The 14,994-nt window shown below is 41.7% G+C and overlaps 1 protein-coding gene across 1 annotated transcript in view; it reads right to left on the bottom strand.

The window, feature by feature from the left end:
• The window catches only part of DCDC2 (doublecortin domain containing 2), a 292,326-nt gene that overhangs the window by 93,903 nt on the left and 183,429 nt on the right, over nucleotides 1-14,994 (bottom strand). The window lies entirely within an intron of this gene.

Here is a 14,994-nt window from a genome sequence, read left to right as displayed (position 1 = left end):
CATGGTCCCTGGATTCTCTATCAGCCCGGAACTAAAACAATTTCCGAGGCCAACTCTTCAGACAGGGATTGGACTGGACTGTGGGACATAAAGTGATACTTGTGAGGAGTGTGCCTCTTAGCTCAAGTAGATACAAGAGACTCAACGGGCAGCTTCTGTCTGTAGGTGAGATGGGAAGGCAGAGAGGGTTAGAAGCTGGTTGAACGGATGTGAGCGACCAGGGTGGAAAGGAGGAGTGTGCTGTCACAGTATGGGGAGAGCAATTAGAGTCACAAACAATGTATGTATAAATTTTTGTAGGGGGAAGAAAAAAAAAAGATATGTTGAAGTCCTAACCCCTGTATCTATGAATGTGAACTTATCTGGAAGTAGTTTCTTTCTTTGAAGACGTTGTCAGTTTAAGTTAATGAGGTCATATTGGACTAGGGTAGATCCTAATCCCTTCAGAGTTGTGTCTTACAAAAGGAGAGGACCGGAAGGCAGAGTTACATGAAAACATTTAGCAGCCAAGAAACACCAAGCTACATCTGAGGCTACCAGAAGCTGAGAGAGACAAGGAAGCGTCTTCCCCCAGAGCCTTCAGAGAAAGCATGTCCCTACTGATGCTGTGAATTTGGACTCCTAACTTCCAGAGCTGTGAGACAATAAATTTCTGGTCTCATAAGACACCAGATTGTTTATTTAATGTAGGAATTTCTTTTTGGGATCATCTGTTATTTATACATGTAGTTATTTAGTTATTCATTTGCCAGGTGGACCACCTGTGACCATTCAAAGACCTTTCCAAAGGTAAGGTAACATTGTTGCAACTTTCATGAATCTCTTAAAATAGGTAAATCAGCATGGGTTTGTGGTTGCCATTTCAAGCTGGAGGAAGGAAGCACACAACAGAGAGTCCCGGACGGAGCAGAAGAAAAGTGGGGTGTAGAACTCAAATTCTAGTAAGAAGATGAGACTTAATGGTCTGACAGAGATTGGAGGAACCCTGGAAGTCTGTGTCTTTGCACTGAGCTTGCCCTCCTTAGGCATGTGCAGAAATGCCCAATTCTCCTCTATTCCCTTTGTAACTTTGAAAGACCATTGCATGTGGTTTTATCGCCTAGTTTTTAAAATACAAAGCTTAAAATATATTTAAGAACAACATGTGGTACACTTGAATAAAAAATTGGACTGTGTGAATATGTGGACCCCTCCAATTTGGGGTCCCTCCCACATCCAGATTTTTGATAAATCATTGTTGTGTCTGTGCCCCAGCAAAAATCCAGAAATGCACAGCTGCTGTGGAACCCTGGGTGCTTTTGTTAATTTTACAAATGGAACTAAATGTGTGTACTGTTTCAACTAGATAGACAAAGATAATTAAGTTGTCAGTATATAATTCCTGAGCATCTGCTTTGTATTGAACAACTTACTAGGTGTGATAGGTCTAGAATGGGCAGTAGATAGAAATAAATGAACAGTTTGTTCCTGACTTGAAAAAAAAATGCAGTTTAACTGAATAAACATACATGTACACACATAATGTAGGTATATATATATATATGAAGGTGGATAGAAAGTTTTCAAAGGAGCACCAAAAGCTGATATTACAAAGTCAGTCAAACATACTGAATATACTAACTGGCTCCCCTTCACAGCCAGTCTCCAACACCAGTCAGAAATTTCCTATAATGAATTTATATTCTATATATATAACATAGAGATTCAGTAGTAGAATTCTCACCTTCCATGTAGGGACCGATGTTTGCGTCTTAGCCAATGCACCTCATGCACAGCCACCACCCTTCTGTCAGTGGAGGCTTGCATGTTGCTAAGATGCTGAACAGGCTTCAGTGGAGCCTCCAGAGTAAGACGGACTAGGAAGAAAAATCTGGTGATCTATTATTTCTAAAACTCAGCCAATGAAATCCCTATGGATCGCAACAGTTTGATTCCCAACCTATCATGGGATGGCACAGGGACCTGGCAGTCTTTTGTTCCATTTTGCATGGGCCCCTCATGGCCGACTTTACAGCAGAGAACAACGAATACAACATACATAGGGAGTTTTGCCAATACGATCGCACACATACATACACGGATACAAATCTTCTGAGACTATAGCTCTTCAGTAGGTCTGAAATTCCTTTTTCTTTTTTTAATCAGACTACCTAATTCAACCTAAGTAAATCTTCCCAAGAAAATCCTGGCAATTGCTATCTTGCTTTAAAATCGTAGGTGCTCCCATTAATACTAACACAGTAAAAACAGTAAATTACGCCAATTATAATGCAGCAAGTCTAAATATACTACCACACATCACTGTGAAATATTTACATCTCATATTTCAGACTACATGTCTGTCTCCTACCATTCCACTTTCTCTTGCTTACATCCTTACTCACAAAAAAGCCAACACAGATTTACTACTCTTTATCACTTGTGGTCAGCATTGTGTAAGGGTAAAAGACACTTAAAATATAATACTTGGCCAGAGTCTTTTTGTATTCTAATTGGAAGCCAACATCTCTCAATTCACAAACTTTCATTGATGCCCCCACCTGAACCCCTAGGATCTAGGTATTGTGCTAGCACTCAGGATACAAAGATGAAGAAAAAACACAGTCCCTGTGATTTCAAAGAGATCATGTTCACGATAAGATTTGATGTCACAGGGACTATAAAGTAGGTACGTACACAATACTAATAAACCCGCAGCCGTTAAAGGGAGAATGAAGAAAACCAATGACAAAAACAAGGGAAAGATTAGTTCAAAGGACTAATGGACCACAGCTACCAAGGCCTCCACCAGACTGAGTCCAGCACAACTAGATGATGCTCGGCTACCACCACTGACTGCTCTGACAGGGATCACAATAGAGGGTCCTGGACAGAGTGGGAGAAAAATGTAGAACAAAATTCTAACTCACAAAAAAAGCCCAGACTTACTGGTCTGACAGAGACTGGAGAAATCCCTAGAGTATGACCCCCGGACACCCTTTTAACTCAGTACTGAAGTCACTCCTGAGGTTCACCCTTCAGCCAAAGATTACACAGGCCCATAAAACAAAATGAGACTAAATGGGCATACCAGCATAGGGGCAAAGATGAGACGGCAGGAGGGGACAGGAAAGCTGGTAACGGGGGAACCCAAGGTCGAGAAGGGGAAAGAGTTGACACATCGTGGGGTTGGCAACCAATGTTACAAAACAATACATGTATTAATTGTTTAATGAAAGCTAATTTGCTCTGTAAACCTTCATCTGAAGCACAATAAAAGGAATTTTTTTTTAAAAAACGCTTTGCTGTTGAGTAGATTCTGACTCATAGCGACCCTATAGGACAGAGTAGAACTGCCCCATAGGATTTCCAAGGAGCATCTGGTGCATTCGAACTGCCTACCTTTTGGTTAGCAGCCATAGCTGTTAATCACTGCGCCACCAGGGATCCACAGTACTAATAGCACCCTAAAAAAAGAGTGATTATTTCTGACTAAGGGCTCAATGGAGCCCTGGTGGTGCAGTGGTTAAGAGCTCAGCTGCTAACCAAAAGGTCAGCAGTGCGAATCCACCAGCTGCTCCTTGGAAACTCTATGGGGCAGTTCTACTCTGTCCTACAAGGTCACTGAGTCAGAATCAACTTGACAGCAACGGGTTTGTTTTTTTGTTGTTTGTTTTGTTTTGTTGTTTTGAGGGCTCAATAAAGATTCCATGGAGAAACTGGAATCTGACCAGGCTCTTGTAAGGCACTGAGAAGCCCAGTGGGGTTACTGCTGTGGCTGGACCATCCCCCGCATGGGTGTGAGGGAGGAAGACTAGAGGAGACCTTATAGGCCCTGCTCTAGTGAACAAGAAGTTCCTGAAGTTTCTAAGAAAAAGGGGGGGGGGGGCGGATCATGGTCTGATCTGCATTTTAGAATGATAATTTGTGACAGTGTCAAGAACAGATTAAAGGGGAACAAGACTGGAGGCTGAGATACCCTTAGGCAAGACTGCTCATAGGTAGAGAGGATACCATCCAAGGCAATGGCAGTGGGATCAAAAGGAGAAAAGTGGTTCCAGAGATATGTTGGAAATAGACCAAAGAGTGTCCTGCTGGATATAGTTAGGAAGAAACAGAAGCTGAATGATGACTGAAGTTCTTCATTTAGGCATCTGAGTAGAATATACAAGGAAGAGGTAATAGGGTGGGAGGGATTATCCAGAGAATGAGTTCGATTTTGGATGTCTTTAGTTTGAAAATCCTGTAATATCAGTACAAGTAAGTCAATGTAAACGGTTAAGATCAGTGTGGTGGGGATGATAAAGTCTCCCCAGGGGAAGTGGTACTTCATCGGGGCTTTGAGAGTATGCAGACTATGAGAAAGAGAAATGGAGGGGCAAGACATACCAGGCAGTAATTAAAAACAAGAACAAATCATTTCAGGAACAGGGATCAGCAAGGAACCTAACTAAAGTGACAAATCGCTTGGATTCAGGTTGAGGAATAGTGAAAGATGAAGCAGGAGCAGTTGAAAGGGCCACCTTGTGGGGACCTTGAGAGTTAAGCAGAGACATTGGACCATTCTAGGCCAGGTCATAGATGGGTCCAATCTGCCAGGAGTTCCTTTCTCCATACTAACAAACCACCACAACAACCCCACAACCATTTCCCAACTCTTTCCGTACTAGCTCCTGACCTGGCTGGTCAGGAAGACAGAATGACAGAATAACTAGTTGCTGTGAAGTCAGTTCTGACTCATGGCAACCCCATGTGTGTCAGAGCAGAACTGTATTCCATAGGGTCAATGGCTGATTTTTGGAAGTAGATTACACCAGGCCTTTCTTCCAAGGCATCTCTGGGTGGACTCAAACCTACAACCTTTCCATTAGCAACTGAGCATATTACCGATTAGTACCACTCAGGGACTTCAAAATGACAGAATGGGCCTGCTGATTTTGATTTTGCTATCAGCACTTGCTGTAAATGACCCTGCCTACCCATTTTTCAAGTTCCCTGAGTGGCATTGAAGCCCTGGTGGTGCAGTGGTTAAGTGCTCAGCTGCTAACCAAAAGGTCAGTGGTTCCAACCCACCAGCCACTCCCACAAGAGAAAGATGTGGCAGTCTGCCTCTGTAAAGATTTATGGCCTTGGAAACCCTATGGGGCAGTTCTGCTCTGCCCTGTAGGGTTGCTATGAGTCGGAAACACTCAACAGCAATGGGTTTTCCTGGGTGGTGCAAACAGTTAAGCTCTCGACTACTAGCCAAAAGGTTGGAGGTTCAAACCCACCCAAAGGCACCTCAGAAGACAGGCTTGGTGATCTGTTTCCAAAAGGTCACAACTATGAAAACTCTATGGAGCAGTTCTAATTTGCAACACACAGGGTCTCCATGAGTTGGAATTAACTTGGCAGCAACTGGAAAAACCTATTTTTCACCTAACCTTGCCTGCCCAATGTTCACAGGTGACTGTTCTCCAATTAATCTGACAAACAGAAGAGGGCTCATCAAAGATATTTACAGACTTACCTCTCGGAAATTCTGATTAACCTATCAGAGGGTCAACGAAAAAGAGGAAGACCCTCAATGAGACAGATTGATACAGCGGCTGCAACAATAGGCTCAGGCATAACAACAAATGTGAGGACGGCACAGGACAGGCAGTGTTTCATTCGGTTGTACACAGGGTCGCTATGAGTTGGAATCAATTCAACAGCACCTAACAACAACATCAGGACAGGAAGGAAGAGATAAAAGACCCCTATTTTCCCACTGCTTTAACATTGCTCAAAGGTGGTGATTCTGAGATCTGCCCATTCTATCTTCAAACAGCCTTGCAAGGAAAGAAAGAACACAGTTCTCTTTTTCTCCCACCCCCTTCCTTCTCTTCTGTGGTTCCAGCAAAAACAACACCCTTGTTTTAATTCATAGGTGGATTGTTGGCAAGCTTGGATAATCCTCTTTCACAATTTCTTCTAAACACACATACCAGTAGATTATATGTGAATTATCAGTAATCTTAAATAACTGAAACTGATGGCTGGAAAGGGGTTTAGCTCTTAAATAATTAGATGAAAATCAGTTCTGGTTTCTTTTCGGAATCTGGAAGGCTCTTTCTTCTCAAGACAGGAGCAAAAGGTTACAGTAAATTTGAAGAAATGTCTGCACTCAGCTTGGAGAAATTTACACATTGGCTTTTTAAATGAAGGCACTTTTTATAGCATTAATTGGAGATTTTAAGCAGCAGGTGATGGGGTTTCATTTTATTTTGTAAGGAAAAGTCCAGCAGTTATCAAATGGCCTTAGTAGAAGTGAATTATTTTGAGTTTTTTCTCAAGCTCTCTGCAATGAAGCTTCTACTGCCTGCTGTGTAATGGCTTTCTTTTGCCATGTAAATGCAGGATCAATCTAGTTTTAAACAGAAAGATTTTTCTAATGTGTTTTTGGTATTTTTCAAGCTGTGATACAGCTGATAGGAGTTCTTATAAAATGTGAATTATAGGAAATTCATATTTATAAGCTTCTGCAAATAATTTTAGTGCTGACTTTTAAACATCTGCTAATGAGGAATTCCAAGAGCAGCACCGTGCAATATCTTTTAACATCCCCCATGTATGCCTCTCCCTGGTGGCATAACCCCATCCTGAGGCCTTCCCAGCCACGGTCTCATTTTGTGAGCTTCTAATTAGTCACTGTCTGGAGCCCTGGCAGTGTAGTGGTTAAGAGTTAGCTGCTAACCTAAAGGTCGGCAGTTTGAATCCACCATCAGCTCCTTGGAAACCCTATGGGGCAGTTCTACTCTGTCCTATGGAGTCACTATAAGTCAGAATCGACTCAGGGGGAGTAGGGGGGTTAACTCAGAGTGTAAAGGGTGCAGACAGTGGCAATGGGATCATAGTCCCTTGAGTGAAGTCTGATCCCATAAACTTTCCATAGTGACTACTGCCAGATTGGGCAGTCACAGACTCCTAAAATGTCTTGTGGTTCTGTTCTGGCTTTTAATTTCCTCTTGAAAAATATTGGAAGTCATAGCATAGTGATGTAGACATTTTCCCTTGCCCTTTTGGTATTAGTTTCCTGTTGCTACTTGTTATAGATTGAATTGTCTTCCCCAGAAAGATATGTTGAAATCCTAATACCCAGCACCTGTGAATGTGAACTTGTTTAGAAATAGGGTCCTAGATTATGCTGGAGTAGGGTGGGTCCTAATCTCATTTGAATGGTGTCCTTATAAAAGAGGAGAAGAAACACAGAGGGAAGATGCCATGTGAAGATACACTTTAAAGCCAGGGAAGGCCAAGGAATGCCTGGGGTTACTAGGAGCTGGAAGAGACATGAAGGGATCTTCCCCTAGGGACTTCAGAGACAGCATGGCCCTACTGATACCCTGAATTTGGACTCCTACCCTCCAGAGCTGTGAGACAATAAATTTCTGTTCTTGTAAGCCACGCAGTTTGTGGTATTTTATTAAGGCAGTCTTAGGGAACCAAAACACTGCTGTAACAAATTACCACAAACTTGGTAGCTTAAAATAACACAGACATATTATCTTACAGTTCTGGAAATCAGAGTCCAAAGATGGTGCAGTGGTTAAGCATCTGGCTAACCAAAAAGTTGGCAGTTTGAATCCACCAGCCGCTCCTTGGAAACCCTATGGGGCAATTCTGCTCTGTCCTTCGGAAACGACTCGACTGCAACAGGTTGGGCTAAAATCAAGCTATAGGTAGAGCTGTGTTCATTTCTGGAGGCTCTAAAGGAGAATCTACTTCCATGCCTTTTCCAGTTTCTAGGGGCTGCCCACATTCCTTGCTTTGTGGCCCCTTCCAACATCTTCAAAGCCAGCAATGGCCAGTAGAGTCTTTCTCATGATGCCATCTCTCTGGTTTTGACTTTTCTGCCTCCCTCTTTTACATTTAAAGGACGCTTTTGATTACATGGAGCCCTGGTGGTACAGTGGTTAAGAGCTCGGCTGCTAACCATAACAGTCAGCAGTTCAAATCTACCAGCTGCTCCTCAGAAACCCTATAGGGCAGTTCTACTCTGTCCTATAGGGTTGCTATGAGTCAGAATTGGCTCGACTGCAACGGGTTTGGGGTTTTTTTTTTTTTGATTTGTGATTACATTGGGCCCACCAGGATAATCTCCCTATTTTCAAGTCAGTTGATTAGCAATCTTAATTCCATCTGCAACCTTTATTCTCCCTTGCCATGTAACCTAACATAGTCACAGGTCTCAAGGTTAGGACATGGCCTTTGGGGTCCATTGTTCTGCCTACCACACTTCTGCTAAATCTTTCAGAAAAACAGTACAAAAGGTTTTCATAGCAGGTATTTTTAAAGTAAACCAATTGGTCAAACAGAAAAGCTGGTTCAGTCCATGCGAGCTGTCCCTTAAAAACACTCACATCCTAATATGATAAAAAAAAAATCCCAAACACTTGGGACCATGTCTTCATAACCCCGTAAATGAAGGCAAACTGTAAATGCATCTCGATTACATTTTTTTATACTTGTGTCCTTCAGAAGCAAATAACCAGAGGGATGAGTCCCCTTCTACATTTATAACTGAATCATCTCAGGATATCCCTAGGTGGTATAAATGGCTTGCACTCAGCTGGTAACCAAAAGGTTGGCAGTTCGAACCCACCCAGTGGCACTGTTGAAGAAAAGGCCTGGCAACCTGCTTCCATAAAGATTACAGCCAAGAAAACCCCAGGGGGCAGTTCTACTCTGTAACACATGGGATCACCACGAATCAGAATTGACTCAACGGCTCAAGACAACAACAATCAGGACTGTAGGAAAAATCAGAGATCACTTATCCCAAACTGCCAATGCTAGCTAACTCCCAGTCATACCACTTTTCTTTCTGAGAGGTCCATGGTTTGGCCCACGGCTTTCTCCTCCACCAGCCCAGCCTGCTGCATAGACCATGCTTTCTCTCCTTCCCTGGACCACAACAGGCTTAGTAATTCTCTCCTAATCTCCAAGTCCCAAAAGCAAACAGCCCTTGTCAGATTTTTCTAAGGGAGTTTACTGTTAGGAACACTTGAGAAAGAGAGCTTAAAAACAAACAACAACAAAAAAGGTTCACTAATTCAGTAATATTTATTAAGCAACTACTATGTGTCAGAGCACTGGCAGCACAGTGGTTAAGCAAGCACTCAGCTGCTAACCCAAAGGTTGGCTGTTCAAACCCACCAGCCGTTCTGTGGGATAAAGATTTGGCAGTCTGCTTCTGTAAAGATTTACAGCCTTGGAAGCCCTATGGGGCAGCTCTACTCTGTCCTATAGGGTTGCTATGAGTTGGAATCAACTCGATGGCAGGGGGGCACTATGTGTCAGGTACTGTTCTAAGCACTGGGAATACAAAAGTGAGAAGTGAGCATAAAAGCAGACGTCCCTGTCTCATGGAGCTTACACTTGTGGAGAAGGAGGGATAATGGAGAGAGAGAGAGGGAATAAACACAACAAATAACAATATCATATAAGTGCTATGAAGTGCTGGAAAGAAGGTATAGTTTTAAATAAGAGTATTCAGGGTAGGCCTAATTGAAAAGATAACATTTAAATAAAGACTTGAAAAGCGTGAGGCTTGGCCATCTGTGTTAAGAATGTTCCAGGCAGAGGGAATCAGAGAGAATGACTGTGCAAAGGCCCTGAGGTGAGAGCAGACACAGCAAAGGTTACTGAGTATTAGGAGGTTGTAGGTTTCTCATTACAAAAGCTACCCCTAAAATTCATATGAACACCTCAGGGCTAGACTGTGGTATTTTTAAAAAGTCTCCTCTACAACCAGATCTTCATTTTTTATCTTAAGACTCTGCCCAGTCCATTCTTTTAATTATTAAATTGTCTGCATAGTTCATGCTCCATTCAGTGATGGCAGGGGACCAGCACCAGCGAACTAAGAGAAACTGGAAAAAGTCATCACTGAGAAGGAAAAATGGCACCAATAAAAAGAGTGATTACCAAAAGACACACTTTGCCTGACTCATGACTTCCCCTCCACTCAGACAGAATTCCAAATGCAGGAAGGAATGGGGGCAATGAGAACGGGGTGCTTGGGTGCACAGCTCTCCCTCCTTCTACCTTTCCTTCACAGCAGTCACTGCTCTCTGACCTACCCTTATTTCTGTATCAGTTTCCTGGTTTGTCTTCTGTCTCCTTCACCAAGGTGTTAGCTGCATAGAAACAAGGATCTCGTCTGACTTGTTCAGCCTAGTATCACCAAGAGGACTGTCTGGCCCCGCCTAGGCCCTCGGGAACGGTATCTGTGGGATGCTCTTCCTGAGACCCAGCCCAGGAGCCCTGGTTGTGGAAGCAGGCACATGAGGAAGGAGAAGATATTAGGCCAATGCTAATTCCTTCTCTGGACAAATACTGCAATTTCTACACTCAAGAAGTTCACTTTTAAAAGACATACACCTGTTTCCCAACACACTGCTTTCCAGCCAGCTCAGATCTGGGTCTTGTTAGGGCCAAGAAGCCACCCCCACCCTCCCACCCCATCCCCAATTCCAAGCCCATCCCCACCCCCAAGTTCCTGCCACTTGTCAATACTTGGAGGAACCTTTACCTGAGGAGATCACTACCTCTCCCTTCCACACTCACACAGGAAGCGCCTGAGAGGGGGAGGGACGCAATGGCAGGAAGCATTAAAAAAAACAGAATTACAATTATTTATGTGATGAAAAGGTTGTTCTTGGGATGCTGTGCAGAGACACGATGTGATGGAACTATTCCCATCACATTAATAATAATACCAAAGCCTTCACCTCCCATGACAAGCTGCAAATCTAAATAATGTTATCTTCTCCTCTGAGTATTTCCCATACCACAGTAGCTCTCAGGCAGACAAAAATTATTCACTGAGCACATTAAAATATGTTCCCCCTTTCAGAAATGACTTTGATATATTTGTTACGTGCTTTTGGTAATTATATATATATACATATATATATATATAGACACACATACATATATGTATATGTGTATACACAAGTATCTAACTATTTTACAAAAATACTTAATCTTTTTGATGGAGCAATTTAAACTTCATATAGCAATTTAATCCACTGTGGCAGGTGTAAAGAGATATATATCTATGCCATGTCTGAAACATCAGTAATATCCATGCACTCAAGCAGTGCATTTAAAGATTTATTCATATATCATAAAATCAAAGCACCACATCTCAATTAAATAGGCACAAAATATTTTAACTATTCTCCTACAGCATCATAAATATTAGTTCACTAAATTTTCAAACACCTATGTAATGAAAGTTTATGCCTCCCCTACAAATGTTTTCTCATTTACATGAACACTCTGTTGTCATTCTGTTACAGAACTTTGTCTTACTTGTAAGTTAAAGTCATCTCAATCACCATGACCAGGCATTAAACAAACTCACAAATACTAAAGTGTAAGCCAGAAGGCCATCAAAATTAATCAGAACATTATATGTTAGAGCTTCAAAGGACTCCAGAGGGCCAATGGTTCAACCCTTTCATTTTATAACTGAGAACAGAATTGTGGAATAATTTGCTCAAGGCATGACTAGACTCATATTACTCACTTATACAGGCAATGCTCTTTAATTTACAGTGGGATATATCTGGTTGATAAATAATATATTATTTTGGAGGGATGAACATGGGAAATCAAATTCATAATGTTGCTTTCATGACCATGGAATCATCTCTATAGCTTACCACAGAGCCTTTCAGAGTCAGTGCTAAATAAATAACTGCTAAATGTGAATGAATGAATGAATGAAGTTCTTTTAAAAACATTTGCTACAAATTGTACTTTCTTCTGGTCTTGGAGGTGTACCTAGGTGGTGCAAATGGTTAACACACTCAGTAACTGAAAGGTTGGAGGTTCAAATCCACCCAGAGTCACCTCAGAAGAAAGGCCTGGTGACCTACTTCTGAAAAAATCAGCTACTGAAAGCCCAATGGAGCACAGTTCTACTCTGACACACTTGGGTTTGCTATGAGTCAGAGTTGATTCCACAGCAATTGCTTATGGCCTTGGGAAAATCTAGCAAATTTTCCTTTCCTTATCACCGTAGGAGCAGCCTGGGCAACGGTTTTTCCAGTGTGAAGCATGTTAAACCAAAAAAAAAAAAAGAGTTGCCAGTGAGTCTATTTCAACTCATGGTGACCCCATGTGTGCAGACTAGAACTGCACTCCATCAGGTGTTTAAGGCTGTGACCTTTTGGAAGCAGATCACAAGGTCTTTCTTCTGAGGTGCTCTTGGGTGAGTTTGAACTACCAACCTGTCAGTTAATAGTCAAGTGCTTAACAGTTTGCACCACCCACAGACTCATGAAGCATGGTGGAGTATGACTATCCCAGGCAGCACTGGATGGTTGTCCTTATGTTGAATTCTTTGTTTTCTATGTTTAAAATGTTTTCAAGGGGACACAAACACAGCAGGCTTTAAGTGTCCTATCTGATTCAATGGTTATCAGAGAGCTCTAATAAAATAATCCCCCCATTCCAAATGTATACAACTTCTAAATTTAGGTGTGCTATCATGTTCTTCTCATCTGCCTCATAATTAGCTCAATGCAAAATTAGAGGAGGCTCTGTTTCTTGGATCTTTGACTGATTTCTTTCATAAATAATTTATACTTTTTAGCTGTAGCCCCTGCCCGTTTATTATGTGGAGTGGTTGTTTTTTGTTTGTTTAAACCACCACTGTTTTATAAAAATGTCAAACACATCATCTGTACCATTCTTTTTGATACTTGATCACTTGCTGTATTTTACTGTTACCTGGTTCATGTAGCGCAGTGGTCAAGAGCTCAGCTGCTCACCGAAAGGTCGGCCGTTCAAATCCACCAGCTGCTCCTTGGAAACCCTATGAGGCAGTAATGAGGCAATTCTGCTGCATCCTGTGGGGTTGCTATGAGTCGGAATCAACTCGACGGCAACAGGTTTGGTTTTAAGATGTCTCCTTCCCCCGGTGTGATTACAAACTGCTTAGTGTCAGGAGCCACGTCTTAGAAAATCACAGTGAGTACTCAACAAATCCATGTTATTTTATCTCAGGTTTAACTGTTTGAAGTTATTACAAAGAAAGAGCCATGTCAAAACCACTCTCCAGTCAGGCAGTTTTATTAGAAATCTACTCCTTTTAGAAATTGTGTAAGCATTTAGAAACGATGCAGTAATGGAAAGAGTCCAAAGTAAGTTCACTTAGAATGCCATTAATGAGGAAACTCATTTCTTTTTTTTTTTAAACAGGGTAACTTGTATGATAGATGAAGAAAACATCAAATATATAGGATATTTTCATTTCAACATAATAGCCAGTTGATTCACTAGTCCGTGTATCTTTATGTACGTGATGGTGAAATATGGGTTGGGAAAAATGATTATGTGGATTGAAGTAGGTCCATTCATCCATTAGGGGAAAGTGGTGGTTCAGTGGTAGACTTCTTGCCATCCAACCAGTCGGATTTCCAACCAATGTACCTCATGCACAGATACCCCCTCCCCCTGATCTGTCAGTAGAGGCTTGCATGTTGCTCTCATGCTGAATCGGTTTTGGAGGAGCTTTCAGACTAAGACAAACTAGAACGAAAGGTCTGGCCTAGTGATCTACTTCCGAAAATCAGCCAATGAAAGCCCTAGGGATCACAACAGTTGATTTACAACTGATCATGGGGATGGCTCAGGACCAGGCAGTGTTTAGTTCTGTTTTACATGGTATCACCATGAGTCGGGGGCCAACTCGATGATAACTAACAACAATAATTCATCTATTACTTTATTCCACAAATATTTACTAAATATCTACTGAAATACCAGATTAAATGCAAAGTATATCGAAAGGAATGAGCCATGGACCTTGCTTTAACTGGCTCACAGTCTGGTGAGGAGATCAATATAAAGTGCTCATAGAGTTATGCACAATAGCATATAGATAAAGAGCAGTAAATGAGACTGGGATGGGAGCGGAAGGAAGGGTACAAAAGAAAGGTTAGTAAATATCTTAGGGAAGGGAGTTATTTGCAGGATAAAAATTCAATACATTTTAGAAACCACGCAACACTGGCAGTGACCAATTAGAAAAACATAAACAACTACTGTGGCTGTTGTCCAAACTGACAGGTACCAGATGAATATCAGCCCTCATTATATGTCGTATTACTTCTTTTAATTCATCCTACAAATTAATTATCATCCCTGAATCCTCAAGGGCTATAAAGGGGCGCATCAGAAAGTGGGGAGAGGTTAGAGGTAGTAATTGAACATTGAGTTTATGCCAGTTTTTCTGATTACAGGCATCATGCAATTTATCTCCCAATAACTGAACTGTAGAATGCTCACCACCACCACCACCCCATGGGGGTTGTGGGCTAATTTTGAAATTGGTGGACTTTTTCAAAATTATTTGGTCAACAAGGTAAGAATAGGCCTTAGTCATACCGCTTTCTAAAGCCACTTCCACCAGCTAATTTACATCGTGGGCCTAAGTAGTGGAAAATCATTAATATTATTTTGATTACTAGGCATTTTGGAATAAATGATTTACAGACGAAGGGACTAGTTAGTTTCAAAATCAAAGTAATCCAAAGAGGCTAATCAGTGCTGCTTCATCATCACAGGCTGGATTGATAGAATATATTTAATAGCATCATGCTGTGGACAGAAAAAAGAAGTAACACACAGAAGTGACAGATAAAGCCAGGTAAGACAAAGAATCAATCCCTTATGCAACTGAGAGTTTAGGATATTCATCACGCCTCCTCTGCCCAAAAGCAGCAGGGGCAACTTCATCTCAATTAAGAGAACTGAAAGAAAACTGAATATTAAAACAAGCTAATGGGTTCCTGCTTGAGCATAACTATTTGTGTCAGTTCAGAATGTCTGTGCAGGGAGACTCCGGCAAGATGGCGGTCTAGGCAGAAGCACCACGCCGTCCTTCCACAACAAAGATCCGAAAAACTAAGCCAAACAGAGAATCAACAATCCTGAAACCCTAGAACATCAAATGAAGAGATAAAGAACTCAGCC

Source organism: Trichechus manatus, unplaced genomic scaffold (assembly GCF_000243295.1).
Source record: "Trichechus manatus latirostris isolate Lorelei unplaced genomic scaffold, TriManLat1.0 scaffold00115, whole genome shotgun sequence".
Classification (NCBI taxonomy): domain Eukaryota; kingdom Metazoa; phylum Chordata; class Mammalia; order Sirenia; family Trichechidae; genus Trichechus; species Trichechus manatus.
This window is presented reverse-complemented; position numbering and strand designations above follow the sequence as displayed.